Below are 25,071 nucleotides of genomic sequence, written 5' to 3'. Positions count from 1 at the left end.
ACCAGTGTAGACCAGTAAAAAACCAGTATGGACCAGTATGGACCAGTATGGACCAGTACAGGTCACTAGAACAGCGAGCAGGGTGGTGGGACCAGTAAGGACCAGTTAAGGGGGTTGGGGGCACTTCAGCATCTCCATCAAGGTCAGACCAGTACAGACCGGTACAAACCAGTATGGACCAGTATAGACCAGTATAAACCAGGGTAGAGCAGTATAAACCGATATAAACCAGTACGGGTCACTGAAACAGGGAATGGGGTGGTGGGATCAGTAAGGACCAGTTTAGGGGGTTGGGGGTGCTTCATCATCTCCGTCAAGGTCAGACCAGTATAGACCAGTATAAACCAGTACAGGCCGCTACGGGTCATTGGAATGGGGAATGGGGCAGTGGGACCAGTAAGGACCAGTTAAGGGGGTTGGGGGCACTTCAGCATCTCTGTCAACATCAGACCAGTACAGACCAGTATAAACCAGGGTAGAGCAGTATAAACCAGTATAAACCAGTACGGGTCACTGGAACGCGGAATGGGGTGGGGGGACCAGTAAGGACCAGTTAAGGCAGAACTCAGCTGGGACTTAGTGGTTTGGGGGTGGGCGTGTCCCTTCTTTAGGTGGGCGTGGTCTCTCCCTGGTGGGCGTGTCCCATCCCAAGGTGGCCATAGCCGCTGCAAGTGGGCGTGTCTTTTGCATCCTCTCCCCCTCCCTGAACTGGGAGCTCAACTGGGACTTACTGGGTTTTGGGTGGGCGTGTCCCCTCCCAATGATGGACCAACTTTCAGCCTCTCCCCCCACCTTTAAGGGCCCCCCCAAAGCCCCTCCCCCCCCCTTCCTGCACCTCCCCAACCCTCAGGGTCCCTCCTGTCCCTCCCCCACCCTCAGGGTCCCTTCCTTCCCCTCCCCCCAGTGAACCTGCTACCCCTCCCTCACTCTCAGGAACCCTCCCTGCCCCTCCCCCACCTTCAGGGGCCCTCAGGACCCCTCCCCCAACCTCAGAGACTCTCCTGCCCCTCCCCCACCCTCGGGGAACTTCCTACCCTTCCCCCACCCTCAGGGACCCTCAGGGCCCCTCCTTCACTTTCGGGGTCCCTCCCTGCCCCTCCCCAACCCTCAGGACCCTCCTGCCCCTCCCCCCACCTCGGGGTCCCTCCTGCCCCTCCCCCACCCTCAGAAACCCGCCTACCCCTCCCCCACCCTCAGGGACGGTCCTGCCCTTCCTCCACCTTCAGGGAACCTCCTGCCCTTCCCCCATGCTCAAGGACCATCCTGCTCCATCCCCACCCTCAGTGTTCCCTCCTTCCCCTCCCCCCCCCACTGGGGCCGTTACTGGTCCCTTACTGGTCTGTCCTGGGAAGGGAGAGGGGAGGGGCCGCCCCCTCGAGGCCCCTCCCCCAGTGACGTCACCGGGTTCCAAAAATAGCCCCGGGGGCCCAAACTGGAGGGGGAACCTGGAGCTGCTCCCAGTGTGACCAGTTCAGGTACTGGGAGGGACTGGGAGGGAACTGGGAGGGACTGGGAGGGGGCAGGGCTTCCCCCCCTCCCCCCCTCCGTGTCCTTGGGGTGACCTTGGGGAGGGAGGGGGATGGGCCTCTCCCATTGGCTCCCAGTAGCTCCCAGTTACCCCAGTAATGCCTCCGGTATCTCCAGCGATCCCCCCAGTAACCCCAGTGACCCCCCCCAGTAGCTCCTAGTAGCTCCCAGTAACCCCAGTGTCTATCCCAGTAGCTCCCAGTAACTCCCAGTAATCCTAGTGTCCATCCCAGTAACTCCCAGTAATCCCAGTGTCCACCCCAGTAGCTCCCAGTAACTCCCAGTAAGCCCCCCAGAAGCTCCCAGTAACTCCCAGTAACCCCAGTGACCCCCCCAGTAGCTCCCAGTAACCCCAGTGTCCATCCCAGTAACCCCAGTGAGCCCCCCAGTAGCTTCCAGTAGCTCCCAGTAACTCCCAGTGTCCCCCCCAGTGCCTCCCAGTATGTCCCAGTTTAACCCAGTTCCCCCCCCCCGTGGGCCCTGGGCCGGGTGGGGGAGGGGCGGGCTCACATTTCCATGGCAACATCCCTTTCCCACTGGCCCAGTTTCTCCCAGTTCCTCCCAGTTTAACCCAGTTTTTCCACATTTTTCCCCATTTTTCCACATTTCCCCCCATTTTCCCCATTTTTCCCAGATTTCCCCCCATTTTTCCACATTTTCCTGAATTTTTCCCCATTTCCCCCCCATTTTCCAGATTTTTCCCAATTTTCCTACATTTTCCCAGATTTTTTCCCATTTTTCCCCCATTTTCCCAGATTTTTCCCCATTTTGTCCAGATTTTCCCAGATTTTCCCCCCATTTTCCCAGATTTTTCCCCATTTTTTCCACATTTTTCCCACATTTTCCCAGATTTTCACACATTTTTCTCCAGATTTTCCCAGATTTTCCCCCCATTTTCCCAGATCTTTCCCCATTTTTTCCACATTTTTCCCACAGTTTCCCAGATTTTCACACATTTTTCTCCAGATTTTCCCAGATTTTTTTTCCCATTTTTTCCACATTTTCCCCCATTTTTTCTCACATTTTTCCCAGATTTTCCCAGATTTCTTCCCCCATTTTCCTGGACTTTTCCCAGAATTTCCCATATTTTCCCCATTTTTCCCCATTTCCTGGATTTTCTCCCATTTTTTCCACATTTTCCCAGATTTTTCCTCATTTTCCCCAGATTTTCCCAGATTTTTCCCCATTTTTCCCAGATTTTCCCAAGATTTTTTCCCATTTTTTTAAATCTTTCCCCATTTTTCCCCATTTTCTGGGATTTTTCCCCATTTTTCTCCATTTCCCCCCATTTTCCCCAGAATTTCCAACATTTCCCCCCCAGTTTATCCCCATTTTCCCAGATTTCTCCCAGATTTTCCCAGATTTTTCCCTATTTTTTCCACATTTTCCCGGATTTTTTCCCAGATTTTTCCTCCACTTTTCCCAGAATTTCCCACATTTTCCCAGATTTTTCCCACATTTTTTCCCATTTTTCCCACATTTTCTCAGATTTTTCTCCAGATTTTCTTCCAGATTTTCCCACATTTTCCCACATTTTCCCCTATTTTTCTTGATTTTTCCCGATTTTCCCCATTTTTCCGGATTTTTTTCCCATTTTTCCCCATTTTCACACATTTTTCCTCATTTTCCCCCATTTTCACGGATTTCTCCTCATTTCCCCCATTTTCCCACAGTTTTTCCCAATTTTTTCACATTTTCCCAGATTTTTCCCCATTTTCCCCAGATTTTTCCCCATTTTGCCCTCGTTTTCTCGGATTTTTCCCCATTTTCCCACATTTTCCCAAAGTTTTTCCCACATTTTCCCAGATTTTCTCCCTATTTCCCCAGATTTTTCCTCATTTTTCCCATTTTTTCCCAGATTTTTTCCCAATTATTTTCCCCATTTTCCCAGATTTCCCCCCTTTTTTTCCCACATTTCCCCGGATTTTTTCCCAATTATTTTCTCCATTTTCCATGATTTTTCCCACATTTTTTCCACATTTTCCCAGATTTTTCCTCATTTTCCCCCATTTTTCCCAGATTTTTCCCCATTTTTCTCAGATTTTTTTCCCCAGATTTCCAGATTTTCCCAGAATATTCCCCATTTTCCCCCCATTTTTTTCCCTATTTTCCCAGATTTTTCCCATTTTTTCCCCTTTCCCCCCATTTTTTCCACATTTTTCCCAGATTTTCTCCCATTTTCCCCAGAATTTCCCAGTTTTTTTCCCAATTTTTCCCCATTTTCCCAGTTTTTTCCCAATTTTTTCCCCATTTTACTGGATTTTCTCTCGATTTCCCCCCATTTTTCCCACATTTTCCCCGATTTTCACACATTTTTCCCCATTTTCCCCCTTTTTTTCCTCATTTTTCCATATTTTCCCAGATTTTTCTCCATTTTCCCCAGAATTTCCCACATTTTCCCCCATTTTTCCCCATTTCCCCAGATTTTTCTCACATTTTCCCCAGAATTTTCCGCAATTTCCCCATTTTCCCACATTTTCCCAGATTTTTCACCATTTTCCTAATTTTCCCCCCATTTTTCCCACATTTTCACAGATTTTTCTCCAGATTTCCCCCACATTTTTCCCCCATTTCCCCACATTTTCTTGGATTTTTGGGTCCCCAGTTTTCCAAATTTCCCAAATTTCCCCAGTGGGAAAAAATGGGGGGAAAAAACCAGGAATTTGGGGGAAAATGTGGAAAAATTGAGGAAAAAAATGGGAAATTTGGTGAACACCAATGAAAAATTGGGAAAAATGGGGGAAAAATTGAGAAAAAAGTGGGAAATTTGGGGAAAATTGATAAAAATGGGGAAAAATGGGGGGAAATTTAGGAAAACTGGGGGGAAATCCGGGAAAATGTGGAAAAACGGGGGAAATTTTGAGGAAAAAGTCAGAAATTTGGGGAAATGGGGGATTTTGAGGGGAAATGGAGGGAAAACTGGGAAAAAAGTAAGAAATTTGGGGAAAAGGGGTGAAAAATCAGGAAAAATGGGGGATAATTGGGAAAAATTAGGGGAAAATTAGGAAAAAATTGGGAAAAAATGGCGGAATTTGGGGAAAATGGGGAAATTTGGGAAAAATGGGGTGAATTGAGAAAAAAATGGGGGAATTTGGGTAAAATTGGATGAAAAATTGGGGAAAGTTGGGAAAAATGGGGGGAAATTTGGGGAAAATGGGAAAAAATGGGGGAAATTTGGGAACAATGGAAGGAATTTGGAAAAAAAATGGGGAAAAATTGAGAAAAATGGGGAAATTTGGGAAAAATGGGGGAAATGGGGGGAAAATTGGGGAAAGAGTGGGAAATTTGGGAGAAATGGATGAAAAACTGGGAAAAATGAGGGCAAATTTGGGAAAAACTTGGGTGTCCCCACCAGGTTCGGCCCCGCCATGGCCCCGATAGCCCCGGGATCAGGTGAGACCCCTACCCCACGCCCTGACCCCTCCCCCTCCCCGAGGTCACTGCCCTGACCCCCCAAGTCCAGGCTGTGACCCCTCCCCCACCCCGTGGCCCCTCCCACACTTTATGGCCCCTTCCCCATTCTGTGGCCCCTACCCCATTCTGTAGCCCCTACCCCACTCTGTGACCCCTCTCCCACTTCATGGCCCCTCCCCCACTCTCTGACCCCTCCCCCACTCTATGGCCCCTCATCCACTTTATGGCCCCTCCCCCACTCTGTGACTCCTCCCCCACTTTATGGCCCCTCTCCCACTCTGTGGCTCCTCCCCCACTCTGTGGCTCCTCCCCCACTCTGTGACCCCTCTCCCACTCTGTGGCCCCTCCCCCACTTTACGGCCTCTCCCCCACTCTGTGACCCCTCCCCCACTGACAGCTTCTCCCTGCAGAGAGAACAGCCAACACACTATTTCACTTCTCACTTTAACAAAGCTCTTTTCTCCTTCAAGCCCCTCAAAGGTGCCAAGGCCACATAGGAGGCCACACACAAACAGTACTCCTCTTCCCACTTGACTACACCTTCTCCCTCACTGTTCTACAGGGAACACCAGGAATCTGCTCGCAGAGGCCTCTCGTTTCCCAGCAGTAGCTCAGCACAAGGAGTTAAAGGACCTCAAGCCTTAGGCCACAAGAGCTGACAGCGAGGAAACTTTGGGAGCAAACTAATGCTGCTAACACGGACCCAGCTGAATCCAGCACACAATCACAGAATCCAAGAGTCCTTCAGCTTGGAAAAGACCTCCAAGCTCACTGAGTCTTGTGCAGCCCCTCCCCGACCGCCTGCAGGGACTGGATGATGCTTTGCACAAGCACCAAAAGGAATGTTGTGAAAGCCATGGCCTGCAGGAGGACACAGAGAAGGGCTTGGTTGGGGCTGGGAAGGAGGGAGCTGGCGCTGGGGGAGCGGGGATGGAGCCTCGGGGATGTGGCGCAGCAAGGACAGGGGCCCAGGCAGCTGGCAGGCGGCAAGGCCTCACCCCCTGCCCCAGCAGCAGCACCGGGCCCTGCCCAAGGCGCTCCTGCCAGGGGCTGGGCCCTGCAGGCAGGGGCAGAACCCACTCCCTGGGGCGGCCTTGCTGCCCTGGCCCTCGTCCGGCCCTGCCTCTCCCTGTGTGCGTGCTCCCCACAGCACAGGCTGCACTGGGCAGCATCCCCTGATGGGCCCTGCAGAGCTGCCCCACGGGGACACTTCCCTTTTATGTCACAGGTGCCACAGCCTGTCCCAGCCAGCCCTGCCCATTGTCCCCACCCCAGCTCAGTGACTCACAGTGGCCCCTGGCAACCAAAGAACCAAAGCCCCACACCCCCAGAGTGCAGCCCTACCCATGTGCAAGGGGCCCCCAAAGGGTTCCCTGCACAAAGCAGCCCCTCCAAACCCTTGTCAGATAGAAAACTTGGGGACGTGACCCTTGGATGCTTTTAGTACAGAGATACAAGCTTTTCTTGAATAATGGAGGGGGTCACTTTTTAATTATTAATATTTACAGTTATCCATTTGGGGACAGGATGTCCTACAGGCTAATGTGGTGTCACATTTGGAGTGAAAAGTACTTTTCAAAGAAACCCAGGGTGCATGAGTGATGCTGAGGAAGCTGCCAAGTCACCCAATGTGAAGCTCAACACTGCTTTGCAACAGCACTGCCCTTTCACACACATCTTTGGCAAAGACAAAGATGTCAGGGTTTAGTTTCTAAATCAGTAACACTTGACAAGACCTCTTTATGAACTGACAGCAAGAGAACTTAGGAGCAGCTTAGGGTTGACAAGTGTAGGAGCCAAGAAGAGAAGGGCTGATGGGTATGTCATGGACACTGACAGCTGGATGGTCGTGGAGCTGACCAAGGACTGCCAGATACAAAAGACATCACCTGCTGGACTTGGCCCAAACACCAGCCCCCTCCTCTCCCTTCTCAACCACTCAACCACAGCCTGCACACACCCACACCTGCCAGGACCAACTGGCTGTTTCTCTTCTCTTTTCTGCCTGGGGGCGAAGGAAGAAGGACAGGGAGGGCATTTGCCTTCGGGCCAGAGGGAAGGGGAAGGAGATCCCCCCAAATCCATCCCTGGTAGGATGGGGGCTGGAGGAGACATTGGGGGACCCCCAAGAATATTTTCGAGGGGAAGAAAGGATGGGGGCACCCACAGGGGGTTGGGGGGGGAGGGACCCAGGAATCTCGTGGTGGGACACTGGGGAGTTCCCAGTAGTTTCTTGGTGGGGTGGACCCCCAGCAGTCCGGGTGGAAAAATGGACTGAGGAATCCGCCGTAAAGGGTTGGTGACACCCAAAAGACTCTAGGAGGGGGTCGGCAGGGGCCCTGGAGTCCTGAAGAGTGTTTGGGGGTCCCCAGGAGGGAGTCTGGGGGTCTGAGCTGGTCCCAGGAGATTTTCAAGGGTTAAGGGAATGCACAGGAGATTTGGGGGAGGAGGAGGAAAGGCGGAGGGTCCCCAGGAGTCTTGGGGGGATCTGGGCGGTTCCCGAGAGTCTTGGGGGAGATTCGGAGGGGTCACCAGGAGCCCCCGGACCCCCTGAACTCACCCCACACCACCATGGCCTCGTTGGGGCCGCACGTGAAAAACAGCGCGGCGGGGGGAGACCCTGGGGCCGGGATCGATCGGGACCAATCGGGTTCAATCCCGATCCTCCCCTCCCCCGCCATCACCGCCCCGCTCCCGGCAGCCCCCGCCGAAGTTTTGAAGTTCTATCGGGTGACTCACCGGCACAAGGACAGGGGCCCAGCAGAATTTGGCAATGACGTCATTCCAGCAGAGCCGTTCTATTGGCTGCGACCCACGAGGGAGCCCCAAAACCTGTTCCTGGCTTTGGGGGGAAGGACAGCCGGCACGGCCGGGAACGGGGGTGCAGAGGGTGTTCAAGTGCCCAGGAAAGGGGCAAAAAATTTCCCCTCTCCCTCCCAGTGCCCCCTCAGCCCATCCCAGTGTCTCCCCTCTCTCCCAGTGCCCCCTCAGCCCATCCCGGTCTCTCCCCTGCTCTCCCAGTGCCCCCATCCATCGAGGTCCCAGCCCAGCCCTGCCCCCTGCTCTGCTCCGGCCTGGGTTTCTCCCCTGCAGGGGCAGCTGAGGTGGCTCCAGGGCGGGCGGGAGCTTTCGGGGCAGGGAGTGGCTCCTGACATGCTGCTGGAACCGCCCCTGCCTGGGTGGGCCCGTCAGCCTGGGGCACCTCCTCACCCGAGCCTGGGGGACCGGCCAGCAACTGGGAGGGGCTTTGGGAAGGAATGGGGAGGCTGAGAAGGGGTTGGAGGTCGTGGGGGTAAGTGGGAAGGTGTTTGGGGGAGTTTGGGGGTTTGGGAGGGAGGTTGGGAGATTGGGGCAGCTGTGAGGGGTTTTGGGGAATCGTCGGGGATGTGGGAAGGAACTGGGAGAGAGTCTGGGGGCATACTCAAGGGGAAGGGGGCAACTAGGAGAGGGTTTGAAAGGTCCTGGGAGGGCTGGAGGTAACTGGGAGGGGTTTGGGGGCATCTTGTGGGCTTTTGTGGGTCTGGGAGGCAGTCTGGGGGCCTCGGAGGGTTTAAGGGGAAGTTGGGAGTGTCCTGTGGGACCGGGATGGGATTTGAGGGTTCCTGGAGGGGCTGGGAGGGCTTTATGCCTTTAGACTGCGGGCATTGTCTAGTATTGATGGGGGTAATCCGTGAGTTGACTGTTTCATAATCATCCAAATTTTAACAAGACTTTTAAGGTGGTCAACCTCAGTTTGAAGCAGCTCATTTTTAGCAACAAATTTATCCGATTTTTCTCCTGTTTCCCTCTCAAAGGCTAACGATGACTTCAACACCACATTTTCTGATTTCAAAACAGTAGACTCAACATCAGAAATCCATTCATGACTTCCCTGTCACCACTCCATCCGAATGTCTGTGCACTCACTGTGGTCTGAGAGAAACCTGCCTGTTTGCAGCGCACTGACTGGGCAACTTTTCTTTTTGCAGGTGGAAAAGGGCAGATCAAGAAAAAACAGATGGGTCCAGCAGAAGTGATGCTGCTTCTGTCAAAAGCAGAACAGAGGCCGAAAGCACTTTCGGAAGTTGCTTACAGAAGCACTTGTTCATTCCAAGTTACAACTCAGGAGTCTCAGTGACTTGTCCAACATGGGAGCTCCTTTTCCATTTCTCAACCCCCAGATTCCTCAGGAGTAGGAAACTGAAAACACTGACTGAGAAAAACTCCATTCCTTCCTAATAATTGTGCTTTGTCCTTCCCATTTGACAGTGCTCTTGGAAATGTGCTGGTGTGATCTGGATCTGGGAGCAGCCCTGACCTCCCACAGCCCTGACCACACACACCTCATCCAACGGCAGGAAGAACCTGCCTGGCTCCTGCTGGGGTTCTCACCACCCACCGACAGCTTCTCCCTGCAGAGGGGTGGGCAACTACCCAGGCAGGATGAGACCTGACCCCAGCAGGCAGCAAAGTCCCTGCCCTGGCACAAAGAACCCCGGAGCACAGGGACCCTGCTCTGCAGGACAGCCCCGGGCATCCCTGGCTGCACCCCCACCTTCCCACCCCGCAGCCATCCCTGGGAGAAGGAGCCCACCTGCGCTGTCCTTCTGACGGTGCTGCAGGGAAGGCCTGCCCTGGAGAACATCCTCCTCTGGCGCAACAGAGAAACTGGGAGAGTCCTGACAGATGTGCAAGGCTGTGGGATGTGGTGGCTTTAGGAGATTCCTCCAGGAACACAAGCGACATTGCCCTGCACCTGTAGACTCACTCTGCAGAGGAGTGTGAAGTTGTGTCCCCAAGTTGTGTCTCAGCTGAACACCTCCCATCTTTCTGCTGCCTTTAACCTCCCTTTGCCTTTCTTCTCTTCTCTCGTGCCTACAGGCAGTGCCCTCGGCCCTGCTGGGCTGTGCAGAGGAGCTGCTCCTGGGCAGAGCTGTCTCTCTGCAGTGCTGCCCGCTTGCCAGGATTTCCCTGTGTGCCAGGAGCCCGGCCCAGCTGAGCAGCACAGCAAGAGCCAAAGGCAGCCCTTTCTCTGCCCCTCTGGGTTCCCCACAGGTGTCCCTGGGGCTCCAGGGGAACCTGCTGTGGAACAGACTGAAGGAAACAATGATGTTCCCTCTTCTCACCTCTTCAGTGACACTTCTTTCCAGCAGTGACACTTCTTTCCAGCAGTGACATTTCTCCTCTTAGAAAATTACCAGGGTATGATGATCACCTTTTCTAGTTTCATCATTACACAGGACACCAGGAGGGTGACAGCAAAGGATCTGGTAACTCCCTGGCACAGCGGGGGTTTTCCTGGAGTCACACAGAGAAATGTGTCAGGGCTCTGAGAGGTGTCCGACCCTGAGCTGGACTGATGCACACACGGGGGTGTTCAGAGACACGAGTCCTTCCCTGGCACACACACAGGCAGTTCATTGCAGCAGGGGCAGTGTCTCCCTGGGCTCCTGCTACCACTCCCAGAGCCTGGAGCCACCTCAGCCCTGTAATGCTCCCACCCTGCCCACTCCTACACTTCAGATGAACATTGGGGTTTTCTAGTCACTGGAACTGCCCAGACCAGCCCCTCCCTGGTGCCCCCATCTCCCTGCCCCACCCCAGCCCAGCAGAGCAGCACAGTTGTTTCTGGTCCTGCAGCAAGAAAGGGAGGCAATAGAGGACAGGGACAGTGACTGCATGTCTGGACTGCTCAGGAGATCATCAGCTCAGGCGGCAGCTCCTGCAGCCCCAGGGCCAGACCCAGTGGCCCAGGCAGCTGCTGCCACGTGGGCACAAGCTCTGCTACCCAGGAGGGTCCTGTAGTGAAGGGCTTTGCAGATGGCCACGTAGCAGTCATAGGACATGATGGTGAGAAGGGCAAGCTCCGCTGTGATCAAGAAGAAAAGCAAAAAACACCTGTGCAGCTCATCCTGAGTAGGACATGCCCCTGGTGTTCCAGAGGGAATTGGCCATGGCTTTGGGGAGAGTGGTGCAGATGCAACCCAGGTGTGTGAGGGAGAGGTGGAGCAGGAAGAAGTCCCTGGGGGGTGTGCAGGTGGGGGTGGCAGGCTACGGCACTGAGGATGAGGCCGTTGCCCAGGAGGGCAGCCAGGGAGATGCCCAGGAAGAAGCAGAAGTGCAAGAGCTGCAGCCAGGAGGAGGAAGTGGGGGATGGAGCTGCTGTTGGACATGAGCTTCCTCCGGGCATCAGGAAATGTCCAAGGAGGAAAAGGCAGTGAAAACTTTGGGACAGGTTTCCTAGATCAAACCCATGAATTCCTCTGAGCATCTACCCTCATCCCAAGTATCTGCAGTCACACATATATAGATTCTGGACTGTAGAAGACAGGCTTAGCATGACTTTAAGATGATTTCTTCTCAATTTTTTGATTTATTTTTCTACTGCCAGGTCTGAGAGGGGCATCGTGGAACCAAAGGAACCCTGAGACATTTCAGAATCCCACATGTGTTGGGTCTGTCTGAGCTGGAGTTCATTTTCTCACTGCAGGCGTCACAGTGCTGTGCTTTGCATTGGGAGCTACAAAGGGGTTAATCACACCAGTGCTTTGGCAACTGCTGAGCAGGGCTGGTGCAGCATCTGCATTGTCAGGTTCGTCCCCTGAATTGGGGGCAAGATCACGGGAGGCGATACAGACAGGTCAGTTGAGCCAAATGGACCAAAGGGACATTGCAGAATATATGGCGTCAGCTCAGCTACAAGAGCTCAGGAAAGGAACAGGAAAGGGGGAAAATCCATTTTTTTACAATACATGCCTTCTGAGCGGCTTCTCTGTGTGGTGAAGCCCTGCTTCCCATGAAGTGGCCAGGTATCGCTGCTGACAGGAAGTAGAGAGAAAATCTTTTTATTTTCCTCTTCACTTATGCATGCGCAAACATTGGCTTTTGCTTTAGTCAAGTGCCTGATCTCAAGGTAGAAATAATTTTCCATCTTATTCTGTCTCTTCTGTCTGGCTGGGAAGGGCAGCAATAGAGCAGCTTGGTGGGCACCTGGCATCCAGGTAAGGTCAACCCACTGCAACATTGCAGGGTCTCATGGAACCAAAGGACTGCTGGGAGACTGGGGGAACTCACGGAATCAAGTGGCCGTCGTGGCACTACCCTGCATCATAGAAGCAAATGTTCCCTGGGAAACTACAGAAACCAGGGACTTAAGGGACATCATTGGGATGTGCGGGACCTCATGGAATTAAACCGTGGAACTTCATGGAATCAAAGGGATAAAACAAAAGAATTAAACCCCATGACCAGAAACCATTGGATCAAACATTTCTTTAATATGCCAGCTGGGGATTCATGGGGGTACTCTGCCATGCATGAATCAAAGAATCAGTATAAATTTCGGAGTATAAATACAGTGATACTTGAAAGACCCTCCCCTTCACAAGCAGTCCAAAATTCTCTTCTGATTTTAGGGTCAAATAGCCTCTTGGATTTTATTCGTGGAGCAAGACTGCCATCTAGCGTCCATTTCTTCTGGGAGGGGCAGTCATTTTCACAGAGTGGTCTTCTCCCTTAGGCGGCCTCGTAGCATCTCTGATTGATCTATCCGACCCCTAACCCCTAAACTAAATGCTTTAGGACCAGCTAAGACGTGTCTTAGAACTTCCCATTTGCTTAAACAATGTAGAATTGACTTTCTTCTTAACAGAACAATCTCTTATTAAACAAGTTTTCTAAGGCATGTAAGCTACTTTCTTGAAGATGGGCATATGATACACTCTCTATTAGTTTCCATGTATCATCTACATTCTCTCTCCTACAATTGTAGTCTTAAAAGAAAAGAAAAGACTGCTACCATGCCAAGAAAGCAAACCCCTTTGTTGATTAGGATTTTTATCTAAGAAAAACTTGTGATTTACGAAACCATTAAGGATGGAGATCCTCTCTCATTTCAGTGCCATTGTGACAATATGGGGCCTCATGGAACACATGGGACACAGAACACTGCACATTCCCAAGCAATCAAGGGGCCATTGTAACACTCCAGGGCCTCATGGAAGACGGAGGCCCCGCAGAGAGACCTGAAATCAGAGGTTTGGGCAATCCTCAACCAGAGGAAGTTCAACAAGGGGAAGTACCAGATTCTGTCCCTGTGATGGGGCAACCCCGAATGTCCGGACAGACTGGGAAGGATATTCTGCCTAGCAGCGCTGGAAAATGGCCTCTGGGGTCCTGGTGGATGGCCAGTTGGCCAAGAGTCAGTGGTGCTCTGGCGGGGGCTCCCTGCTCGCTCACAGGAGGGTTTTCAGACACACGAGTCCTTCGCTTGCACACAGACACAGACAGTTCATGGCAGCAGGGGCAGTATCTCCTGGGGTTCCTGCTGCCACGTCAGGAGCCTGGATGCACCTAAGCCCTTGTGGGGTGCCACCTGCTCTGCCACTATCTGAGATGCCCCACCGCCTGAGAGATGGAAACGCGGAGCTCTGTCCAAGAGAAGCACATCCCAGAGCTGCACCCGTGGGCTTTGCCAGGATTTAGAACCGTAAATGCAATGTGACATCGAGACACTCTTTGTCCCACATAACTTCAAGGTCTCCCCAGGAGGTTGATGGCAATTGTTCTTGCTCAGGGTCATCTCCCCACACCAACAGCAGGTGTGTGCTCAAGACTTGTCTGTGCAATGCAAACAGATACACCTTTTCTAGTTCTTCCGGTCTCTCCAAGGAAGGTAAAAGAATCTCTGTGTGCCGGGTGAGAAGCCAGTGCTGGAAGTTATGGTTCTATTGTGAGTGCCAAGAGCGGCTGGCAGGTCTGTGATGAATGCCCTGAGGAGATGACCTGGGTTTTCCAGTTCACATGGCAATAGATCACACCCTGCTTTGGTGGTCATTTATGTCCTACGGAGGTGAAAGAGATGAGAAAGAGAATGAAATATTTGAATGTGCCTCTGAGTGCCCCTCAACCTGCTGCAAATGTGCAGATTGCAGTACATCCAGTTCAGGTGTGAGAGGCTGTTCCCTGGTCCTCTGAGCAAGAAGAGCTGGACGAGGGACGCAGTAGAACTCGCTTCCTGAGACTGCATCTCCATGAATCCCAAAGCAAGTGCGAGGGGTTATGCCACGTCCGAGTTTTCTCAGGGGAAGGTGTTTCTCCCACGCACTGCCTCCCCGTGGCACTGGTACCACAGCCCCCGACAAAACCACAAGTTGTCTTTGTCCCTAGCAAAAGTGCTCCTACTGCTAGCAGGGATGTTCCACGGGAAAGGCCAGGAGAGGTTGAGCCGGGAGGGTACTGAGCCCAGAGGGATGTTCTGCCTCTCGTGCCCCTCGACCATTCTCGCAAGCGCTTGTCCTGGAGGACAATTCAGGAGTCTCCACGTGCCAAAAGTGAGATGTGAGGGAAGAGACGATGGCGGTGTAAGAAGCACATGTCCTGTCAATCTGAAGATCCTCGATACCAAACACCACCCCTACCACCCAACCCGGCCCCACCGGTTCTACGGTGCAGAGCACGGACAGCCGCCGCGCTGCCGCCGCTGTCGCCTGGCCTCCGCCTCCAACCAGCAACCGAGGAGAGCCCGAGAGGTGCCGGTGCCTGTCCCAGCCCCGGGGCGGATTTGTCGGAGGAGGACAGGGGAGGAGGGAGAGGAAGGTAGAGGAGGCGGAGAGGAGGCGACCCGCCAGGAGCAGAGAGTCGGGGCTAGCGGGGGCAGCGGGGCGCCGGGAAGCGGATCGGCTGCTGCGACGCTGTCGGGGAGCGGGACTGGTGGCGCTGGCCACGGTTTTGATCTGTGCGCAGGGCCTCGGCCGGAGACCGTAGGGGCCGGGGCAGCCCCCTGGGGTGGACGTGCATATTCCTCGAGGCTGCCCTCCTGTCTGGTAGGTTCTTCACAAAGCTCTTCTCCCGAACTATCTTCCCAGCCCTCCCTCCCTCTGGTCCATAAAGTATTCCTTGGGAACACTCATCGCTTTTTTCTTTGTCGAGCCGTTATTCTTTCCTTGCTTTACTCTCTGTCCTTCAGTGAATTCGTGCAGTCCGTCCTTCCCCTTTCCTACTTTTCTTCCTCTCTTCGCTTGGCTTAATCCCGCAGCTTTCCATTCTTCAGTGACTTCACCAATCCACTTCTCTTTTCCGCTCACCTCTCTCCAGTAAATATTAATGGACATTTCAACTACTGCACACTTTTATATCCTCCTAAAATTCTTCTCGGTATTGGTTTGACTGCTGCTGTGCCCTTTGTTTTGGGAAAAAATATCCAGTGCAAAACACTTCCGACCGTTTTTCTTCATCTCCCTGCCAGTGTCTGCAGGTAGAGCCCAGGTGCAGTAGGACCCATTGGTAGAGACCAGCGAGAGCAGTGTAATCACCAAGTGCTCACACGCCAACATACGAAACGGTGAATTTATCCATTGCTACCGGCAGCTCCCGGGTCACAGCCCCGAGTTCCTCGGTGCTAAATGGTCCAGAGAGCTGCTAAATTGTCCAGAGAGCTGCGGGCGCCAACGGGGCGGCTGTGGGTGACGGGTGATGGTCTTTCCACCGTCCTCTGGCTCTCCGGACACCGTCATGGAGACGAGTTGGGTATTAGCGCTTCTATTAAAACAGGGTTTTCAGCCATACAAAGAGAACAGACTTGAGTAGCTGGGTGCCAAGTGACGTAGAAAGCACAGCGCTGCGCAAGAGGAAGGTGTTACTCCCATGCCCTGCCTCCCCGTGGCACTGGTGCCACAGCCCCCGACAAAACCACAAGTTGTCTTTGTCCCTAGCAAAAGTGCCCCTACTGCTAGCAGGGATATTCCACGCAAAAGGCCAGGAGAGGTTGACTCCGGAGGGCACTGAACCCGGAAGGATGTTCTGCCTCTCGTGCCCCTCGACCATTCTCGCAAGCCCAACCCGGCCCCGCCGGTTCTACGGTGCAGAGCACGGACCGCCGCCGCGCTGCCGCCGCTGTCGCCTGGTCTCCGCCTCCAGCCAGCACCCGAGGAGAGCCCGAGAGGCACCGGCGTCTGTCCCAGCCCCGGGGCGGATTTGTCGGAGGAGGACAGGGGAGGAGGGAGAGGAAGGCAGAGAAGGCGGAGAGGAGGCGAACCACCAGGAGCAGAGAGTCGGGGCTGGCTCGGGCAGCGAGGCGCCGGGAAGCGGATCGGCGGCTGCGACGCTGTCGGGGAGAGGGGCTGGCGGCGCTGGTCGCGGTTTTGATCTGTGGGCAGGGCTGGCGACCGGAGACCGTATCCATTCCTAACGGCAGCTCCCGGGTCCCAGCCCCGAGCTCCTCGTACGCGCTGCTAAATGGTCCAGAGAACTTCGGACGCCAACGGGGTGGCTGTTGGTGACGGGAGACGGTCTTTCCGCTGTACTCTGGCCCACCGGACCCCATCATGGGAACGCGGCTCTGTATTCCTGGGCCCTGGCGGACACGGACTCATTGACACTGTCGTCTTCAGAGATTTCAGGGGATCCTCTTAGAAACAAAACTCGGTTAATTGGTTCTACGGCGGAGCAAATTAGCACCCTTATGAAAACATGGCTTTTCATTCCTTCACAGAGCGCAGGCTTGCGACAGAATGCCTGAGTGCAAAGTGATTTATACAGCATAGGGCAGTGCATATCTGGGAATCCTGCAGTCAGCTACCATGTGTGTTCCTAGCTTCTCTTGAGCCATCTTCTCCTGGTTACTCTGATCCACTCCAGGCAGGAGCCGCGATTCTCTGGTTCATGAAGATCTTTCTCTTTGGATAGGAGGAGGGGTTCTTGCCTTGCCTGGAGTGTGGAAAAGACAAAGAGTAAGGGTCCGCAAGATTTGGAGTGTCAGTCGTCAAGGATCTGAACACTACATCTCGGACGTGTTCTGAAGAAGCTGTGAAGGCAGACAGTGCGAAGGAGCGAAGTGTAACCAAGCCAGACCAAGCGTTAGAGGTGGTGAGAGAGGAAAGCAAAGCAGTAAGAATGGAGAGACCTCCAGCCATGTAGCCTTGGCCTCAGAAAGGATGGTTGCAGGGCCATCCTTCATTAGCCTCTCAGTAAAAATGCAGAATTCTGAGCTTCCTCTAAATGTGTTCTCTCTCCTCTGATACTTAAGATGGTAGAAAATTTTCAGGAGCACACAGGTATAAGGAGGGTGAACTCGATAATGCTCTTCCACCTGGGAAGCATGTGAAAGCCTCTGTTTCCTGTGGTGTGATGGGTGCCTGGGATCCCTCTGGACTTGGTTTAGGGAAGGGGTTGGGTGTAAGGGTCTCCATCTGCCAAGCCCCCAGACCTTCAACTACCCTGGGTGGGCCAGGTTTCTCCTAGCCCCACCACTCGCAAGCAGCACTCTGGCAGTTGCCCCATGTGCTCCCTGCATGTGCGTCAGGGTCTTCACCCTGTTCCCTGCTCATCCCTCAGTACATTCCCTCGGGTATATGCTCTCCTTGCCATCGCTGGAACTGGGATATCCAGCAGCCCTTCTGGAGCCACGTTTCTCTCAGACTTTGCGTTTTCACAGAAGAGAAAGGCAAATCTAGAGACACTGGGCTGCTGCCCAGCAGGGCTCATCTCCCTTTCCCGGGGAGCTGGGAGAGAGGCATTCTTCCCAGGCAGATGAAGAAGGACGGGGAAAAACCACAGAAGCGGAGGAGACACGTGTTCCCCGAGGAAGCTGCAAGCAACCCAGAAAGCTGAGTACAGCACGGGAAGATGTGAAAGGTGCAGAACGGTACAAGCCCGGAGCTCCCAAAAACACATCAGTGGGTGTGCAGCAGAGCAGGCGATTGCAACTGGGGAGGGGAGGACTGCACTGCGAGCTGACCGGGAACAATCTCTGCCCATAAGTGAGACCCCAGAGCCAGGCAATGCTCAGAATGCCATCGGCTGGGGGAGCCAGACGGGCTGTTGCTTGGGGAGGGAGAAACCCAAAGAGAGCATTTGAGGTACTGAAAGTACAGTTCATTTCTCGGTCCTCCTGCTTCCTTTGCTCCCCCTCTAAGAGATTCGTTTCTGGCAGCTCTCTTCTCTAGGCACAGGGTGGAGATTTCTGGCACTCTCGGCCAACAGGCAGGTTCGTCTCAGCATGAATTTTGGCTACCTCGTCGTCACTTTCTGCATGGTACACCTCCTCTCTATATCCCAGCTTTTCATAAATGCATTCTTTTTCCTCCCAGGAAATAGTCAACTGCCTTTTCAGGCCCCGTGGGGGAATACAACTGAAGAGGGAAACATCGCTGCAGATCGTGTACTTGCTATCCTTCATGTGTTAACTCCAGGCGATTTACTTCTCTAAAGAAATAAAGAGGGAAAGAAGAGAAAGCTCAGGCCTCCTTCTCTCTCTCTGCTCGCCACTTCAACTTCGCTATCCCTCTCCTTCTGTCCTCTTCTCCACATGCTGCCACCAAAAGATATCTCGACTCTCTCTGCATTCACACATTTCTCCTTTTCTAAAGAAAATCAGGTGATCATTGCAAAGTTTCTCCAGGTCTATCAAACTCTCATCTCACTAACTTTATTAATGCATCCCTTTCAACCTGCAGGCTGCCTCTGGCACGACTTCCAGTTTTCCCCAGCTGGCAACATATTCAAATCTCTCTGTTTGCAGTGGGCCATGGCTTACGGGGGCTGCGATACACCGGGAGACCGATCGACGTCTGTGGGGAGCGGAGCTGTCAGCAGGAGCATTTCTACTGGAGACAAATAGCACCTTAGTTTTAGACTTGGGCTGTGGCACCAGTTCTACGCCGAAGCAGTGCATGGGTGAAGCACCTGCCCATGAGAAATCACTGCATGGCATCTCCCACCCGCTTTGGACCAATGGAGATACAGTCTCCGTGATGAGATCCCAGCTGTGTCACTTCTCCTGCTCAGAAGACTAGGGAACACCTGAAATATGTATGGTTGTCCTTTAAACAGAGAGCTCTAACTATTTGGGCAGCCTGGAGAAAACTGGAGGTCGTGCCAGAGGCAGTCTGGAAGCAGAATCTGACGCATTATTAAGTTTAGAGAGATGAGGATTTGATAGGCCAGGGGTAAATTCAGTGTTCTAGCACTGGTGCCTCTTGCGCTGCGCTGTGCTTTTTACGTCACTTGGTACCCAGCTACTCAAGCCTGTTCTCTTTGTATGACTGAAAACCCTGTTTTAATAGAAGCGCTAATACCCAACTCGTCTCCATGACGGTGCCCGGAGAGCCAGAGGACGGTGGAAAGACCATCACCCGTCACCCACAGCCGCCCCGTTGGCGCCCGCAGCTCTCTGGACCATTTAGCAGCTCTCTGGACCATTTAGCACCGAGGAACTCGGGGCTGTGACCCGGGAGCTGCTGGTAGGAATGGATAAATTCACCGTTTCGTATGTTGGCGTGTGACCACTTGGTGATTTCACTGCTCTCGCTGGTCTCTACCAATGGGTCCTGCTGCACCTGGGCTCTACCTGCAGACACTGGCAGGGAGATACAGAAAAACGGTCGGAAGTGTTTTTGCACTGGATATTTTTTCCCAAAACAAAGGGCACAGCAGCAGTCAAACCAATACCGAGAAGAATTTTAGGAGAATATAAAGGTGTGCAGTAGTTGAAATGCCCATTAATATTTACTGGAGAGAGGTGAGCGGAAAAGAGAAGTGGATTGGTGAAGTCACTGAAGAATGGAAAGCTGCGGGATTAAGCCAAGCGAAGAGAGGAAGAAAAGTAGGAAAGGGGAAGGACGGACTGCACGAATTCACTGAAGGACAGAGAGTAAAGCAAGGAAAGAATAACGGCTCGACAAAGAAAAAAGCGATGAGTGTTCCCAAGGAATACTTTATGGACCAGAGGGAGGGAGGGCTGGGAAGATAGTTCGGGAGAAGAGCTTTGTGAAGAACCTACCAGACAGGAGAGTAGCCTCGAGGAATATGCACGTCCACCCCAGGGGATTGCCCCGGCCTCTACGGTCTCCGGCCGAGGCCCTGCGCACAGATCAAAACCGTGGCCAGCGCCACCAGCCCCGCTCTCCGACAGCGCCGCAGCAGTCGATCCGCTTCCCGGCACCCCGCTGCCCCCGCCAGCCCCGACTCTCTGCTCCTGGCGGGTCACCTCCTCTCCGCCTCCTCTACCTTCTTCTCCCTCCTCCCCTGTCCTCCTCCGACAAATATGCCCCGGGGCTGGGACAGGCACAGGCACCTCTCGGGCTCTCCTCGGTTGCTGGTTGGAGGCGGAGGCCAGGCGACAGAGGCGGCAGCGCGGCGGCTGTCCGTACTCTGCACCGTAGAACCGGTGGGGTCGGGTTGGGTGGTAGGGGTGGTGTTTGGTATCGAGGATCTTCAGATTGACAGGACATGTGCTTCTTACACCGCCATCGTCTCTTCCCTCACATCTCACTTTTGGCATGTGGAGACTCCTGAATTGTCCTCCAGGACAAGCGCTTGCGAGAATGGTCGAGGGGCACGAGAGGCAGAACATCCCTCTGGGCTCAGTACCCTCCCGGCTCAACCTCTCCTGGCCTTTCCCGTGGAACATCCCTGCTAGCAGTAGGAGCACTTTTGCTAGGGACAAAGACAACTTGTGGTTTTGTCGGGGGCTGTGGTACCAGTGCCACGGGGAGGCAGTGCGTGGGAGAAACACCTTCCCCTGAGAAAACTCGGACGTGGCATAACCCCTCGCACTTGCTTTGGGATTCATGGAGATGCAGTCTCAGGAAGCGAGTTCTACTGCGTCCCTCGTCCAGCTCTTCTTGCTCAGAGGACCAGGGAACAGCCTCTCACACCTGAACTGGATGTACTGCAATCTGCACATTTGCAGCAGGTTGAGGGGCACTCAGAGGCACATTCAAAAATTTCATTCTCTTTCTCATCTCTTTCACCTCCGTAGGACATAAATGACCACCAAAGCAGGGTGTGATCTATTGCCATGTGCACTGGAAAACCCAGGTCATCTCCTCAGGGCATTCATCACAGACCTGCCAGCCGCTCTTGGCACTCACAATAGAACCATAACTTCCAGCACTGGCTTCTCACCCGGCACACAGAGATTCTTTTACCTTCCTTGGAGAGACCGGAAGAACTAGACAATGTGTATCTGTTTGCATTGCACAGACAAGTCTTGAGCACACACCTGCTGTTGGTGTGGGGAGATGACCCTGAGCAAGAACAATTGCCATCAACCTCCTGGGGAGACCTTGAAGTTATGTGGGACAAAGAGTGTCTCGGTGTCACATTGCATTTACGGTTCTAAATCCTGGCAAAGCCCATGCGTGTAGTTCTGGGATGTGCTTCTCTTGGACAGAGCTCCGCGTTTCCATCTCTCAGGCGGTGGGGCATCTCAGATAGTGGCAGAGCAGGTGGCACCCCACAAGGGCTTAGGTGCATCCAGGCTCCTGGCGTGGCAGCAGGAACCCCAGGAGATACTGCCCCTGCTGCCATGAACTGTCTGTGTCTGTGTGCAAGCGAAGGACTCGTGTGTCTGAAAACCCTCCTGTGAGCGAGCAGGGAGCCCCCGCCAGAGCACCACTGACTCTTGGCCAACTGGCCATCCACCAGGACCCCAGAGGCCATTTTCCAGCGCTGCTAGGCAGAATATCCTTCCCAGTCTGTCCGGACATTCGGGGTTGCCCCATCACAGGGACAGAATCTGGTACTTCCCCTTGTTGAACTTCCTCTGGTTGAGGATTGCCCAAACCTCTGATTTCAGGTCTCTCTGTGGGGCCTCCGTCTTCCATGAGGCCCTGGAGTGTTACAATGGCCCCTTGATTGCTTGGGAATGTGCAGTGTTCTGTGTCCCATGTGTTCCATGAGGCCCCATATTGTCACAATGGCACTGAAATGAGAGAGGATCTCCATCCTTAATGGTTTCGTAAATCACAAGTTTTTCTTAGATAAAAATCCTAATCAACATAGGGGTTTGCTTTCTTGGCATGGTAGCAGTCTTTTCTTTTCTTTTTAGACTACAATTAGTTGTAGGAGAGAGAATGTAGATGATACATGGAAACTAATAGAGAGTGTATCATATGCCCATCTTCAAGAAATTAGCTTACAGGCCTCAGAAAACTTGTTTAATAAGAGATTGTTCTGTTAAGAAGAAAGTCAATTCTACATTGTTTAAGCAAATGGGAAGTTCTAAGACACGTCTTAGCTGGTCCTAAAGCATTTAGTTTAGGGGTTAGGGGTCGAATAGATCAATCAGAGATGCTACGAGGCCTGCTAAGGGAGAAGACCACTCTGTGAAAATGACTGCCCCTCCCAGAAGAAATGGACGCTAGATGGCAGTCTTGCTCCACGAATAAAATCCAAGAGGCTATTTGACCCTAAAATCAGAAGAGAATTTTGGACTGCTTGTGAAGGGGAGGGTCTTTCAAGTATCACTGTATTTATACTCCGAAATTTATACTGATTCTTTGATTCATGCATGGCAGAGTACCCCCATGAATCCCCAGCTGGCATATTAAAGAAACGTTTGATCCAATGGTTTCTGGTCATGGGGTTTAATTCTTTTGTTTTATCCCTTTGATTCCATGAAGTTCCAAAGATATCCCACGGTTTGTTTAATTCCATGAGGTCCCGCACATCCCAATGATGTCCCTTAAGTCCCTGGTTTCTGTAGTATCCCAGGGAACATTTGCTTCTATGATGCAGGGTAGTGCCACGACGGCCACTTGATTCCGTGAGTTCCCCCAGTCTCCCAGCAGTCCTTTGGTTCCATGAGACCCTGCAATGTTGCAGTGGGTTGACCTTACCTGGATGCCAGGTGCCCACCAAGCTGCTCTATTGCTGCCCTTCCCAGCCAGACAGAAGAGACAGAATAAGATGGAAAATTATTTCTACCTTGAGATCAGGCACTTGACTAAAGCAAAAGCCAAAGTTTGCGCACGCATAAGTGAAGAGGAAAATAAAAAGATTTTCTCTCTACTTCCTGTCAGCAGTGATACCTGGCCACTTCATGGGAAGCAGGGCTTCACCACACAGAGAAGCCGCTCAGAAGGCATGTATTGTAAAAAAATGGATTTTCCCCCTTTCCTGTTCCTTTCCTGAGCTCTTGTAGCTGAGCTGACGCCATATATTCTGCAATGTCCCTTTGGTCCATTTGGCTCAACTGACCTGTCTGTATCGCCTCCCATGATCTTGCCCCCGATTCAGGGGACGAAGCTGACAATGCAGATGCTGCACCAGCCCTGCTCAGCAGTTGCCAAAGCACTGGTGTGATTAACCCCTTTGTAGCTCCCAATGCAAAGCACAGCACTGTGACGCCTGCAGTGAGAAAATGAACTCCAGCTCAGACAGACCCAACACATGTAGGATTCTGAAATGTCTCAGGGTTCCTTTGGTTCCACGATGCCCCTCTCAGACCTGGCAGTAGAAAAATAAATCAAAAAATTGAGAAGAAATCATCTTAAAGTCATGCTAAACCTGTCTTCTACAGTCCAGAATCTATATATGTGTGACTGCAGATACTTGGGATGAGGGTAGATGCTCAGAGGAATTCATGGGTTTGATCTAGGAAACCTGTCCCAAAGTTTTCACTGCCTTTTCCTCCTTGGACATTTCCTGATGCCCGGAGGAAGCTCATGTCCAACAGCAGCTCCATCCCCCACTTCCTCCTCCTGGCTGCAGCTCTTGCACTTCTGCTTCTTCCTGGGCATCTCCCTGGCTGCTCTCCTGGGCAACGGCCTCATCCTCAGCGCCGTAGCCTGCCACCACCACCTGCACACCCCCCAGGGACTTCTTCTTGCTCCTCCTCTCCCTCACACACCTGGGCTGCATCTGCATCAAACCCTCTCCTAGTTGCCCCCTTCCCCTTGAGTATACCCCCAGACTCTCTTTCATTTCCTTCCCAAAACCCCTCACAGCTGCCCCAATCTCCCCAACCTCCCTCCCAAACCCCCAAACTCCCCCAAACACCTTCCCACTTACCCCCACGACCTCCAACCCCTTCTCAGCCTCCCCATTCCTTCCCAAAGCCCCTCCCAGTTGCCGGCCCGTCCCCCAGGCTCGGGTGAGGAGGTGCCCCATGCTGACAGGCCCGCCCAGACAGGGGCGGTTCAAGCAGCATGTCAGGAGCCACCCCCTGCCCCGAAAGCTCCCGCCCGCCCTGGAGCCACCTCAGCTGCCCCTGCAGGGGAGAAACCCAGGCCGGAGCAGAGCAGGGGGCAGGGCCGGGCTGGGACCTCGATGGACGGGGGCACTGGGAGAGCAGGGGAGAGACCGGGATGGGCTGAGGGGGCACTGGGAGAGAGGGGAGACACTGGGATGGGCTGAGGGGGCACTGGGAGGGAGAGGGGAAAGTTTTTTGCCCCTTTCCTGGGCACTTGAACACCCTCTGCACCCCCATTCCCGGCCGTACCGGCTGTCCTTCCCCCCCAAAGCCAGGAACAGGTTTTGGGGCTCCCTCGTGGGTCGCAGCCAATAGAACGGGTCTGCTGGAATGACGTCATTGCCAAATTCTGCTGGGCCCCTGTCCTTGTGCCGGTGAGTCACCCAATAGAACGTCGAAACTTACGCGGGGGCTGCCGGGAGCGGGGCGGTGATGGCGGGGGAGGGGAGGATCGGGATTGAACCCGATTGGTCCCGATCGATCCCGGCCCCAGGGTCTCCCCCCGCCGTGCTGTTTTTCACGTGCGGCCCCAACAAGGCCATGGTGGTGTGGGGTGAGTTCAGGGGGTCCATGGGCTCCTGGTGACCCCTCCGAATCTCCCCCAAGACTCTCGGGAACCGCCCAGATCCCCCTAAGACTCCTGGGGACCCTCCGCCTTTCCCCCTCCTCCCCCAAATCTCCTGTGCATTCCCTTAACCCTTGAAAATCTCCTGGGACCAGCTCAGACCCCCAGACTCCCTCCTGGGGACCCCCAAACACTCTTCAGGACTCCAGGGCCCCTGCCGACCCCCTCCTAGAGTCTTTTGGGTGTCACCAACCCTTTACGGCGGATTCCTCCGTCCATTTTTCCACCCCGGACTGCTGGGGGTCTACCCCCCCAAGAAACTACTGGGAACTCCCCAGTGTCCCACCACGAGATTCCTGGGTCCCTCCCCCCCCCAACCCCCTGTGGGTGCCCCCATCCTTTCTTCCCCTCGAAAATATTCTTGGGGGTCCCCCAATGTCTCCTCCAGCCCCCATCCTGCCAGGGATGGATTTGGGGGGATCTCCTTCCCCTTCCCCCTGGCCCGAAGGCAAATGCCCTCCCTGTCCTTCTTCCTTCGCCCCCAGGCAGAAAAGAGAAGAGAAACAGCCAGTTGGCCCTGGCAGGTGTGGGTGTGTGCAGGCTGTGGTTG

At 53.6% G+C, this 25,071-nt stretch overlaps 1 protein-coding gene and 1 long non-coding RNA gene across 2 annotated transcripts in view; one reads left to right on the top strand and one right to left on the bottom strand.

Annotated features, from left to right (window-relative positions):
* The window catches only part of LOC127473568 (DNA-directed RNA polymerase II subunit RPB1-like), a 172,122-nt gene that overhangs the window by 45,727 nt on the left and 101,324 nt on the right, over positions 1 to 25,071 (bottom strand). The gene's annotated exons all lie outside the window — the stretch shown is intronic.
* Positions 1,428 to 6,284, top strand: LOC127473571 (uncharacterized). The gene is made up of 3 exons (XR_007905503.1): positions 1,428 to 1,475; positions 4,883 to 4,920; positions 5,504 to 6,284. It is a non-coding gene; the product is annotated as an uncharacterized LOC127473571 (long non-coding RNA).

Source organism: Manacus candei, unplaced genomic scaffold (genome assembly GCF_025592945.1).
Source record: "Manacus candei isolate 608988 ecotype Guabito, Panama unplaced genomic scaffold, ASM2559294v1 h1tg000036l, whole genome shotgun sequence".
Classification (NCBI taxonomy): domain Eukaryota; kingdom Metazoa; phylum Chordata; class Aves; order Passeriformes; family Pipridae; genus Manacus; species Manacus candei.
This window is presented reverse-complemented; position numbering and strand designations above follow the sequence as displayed.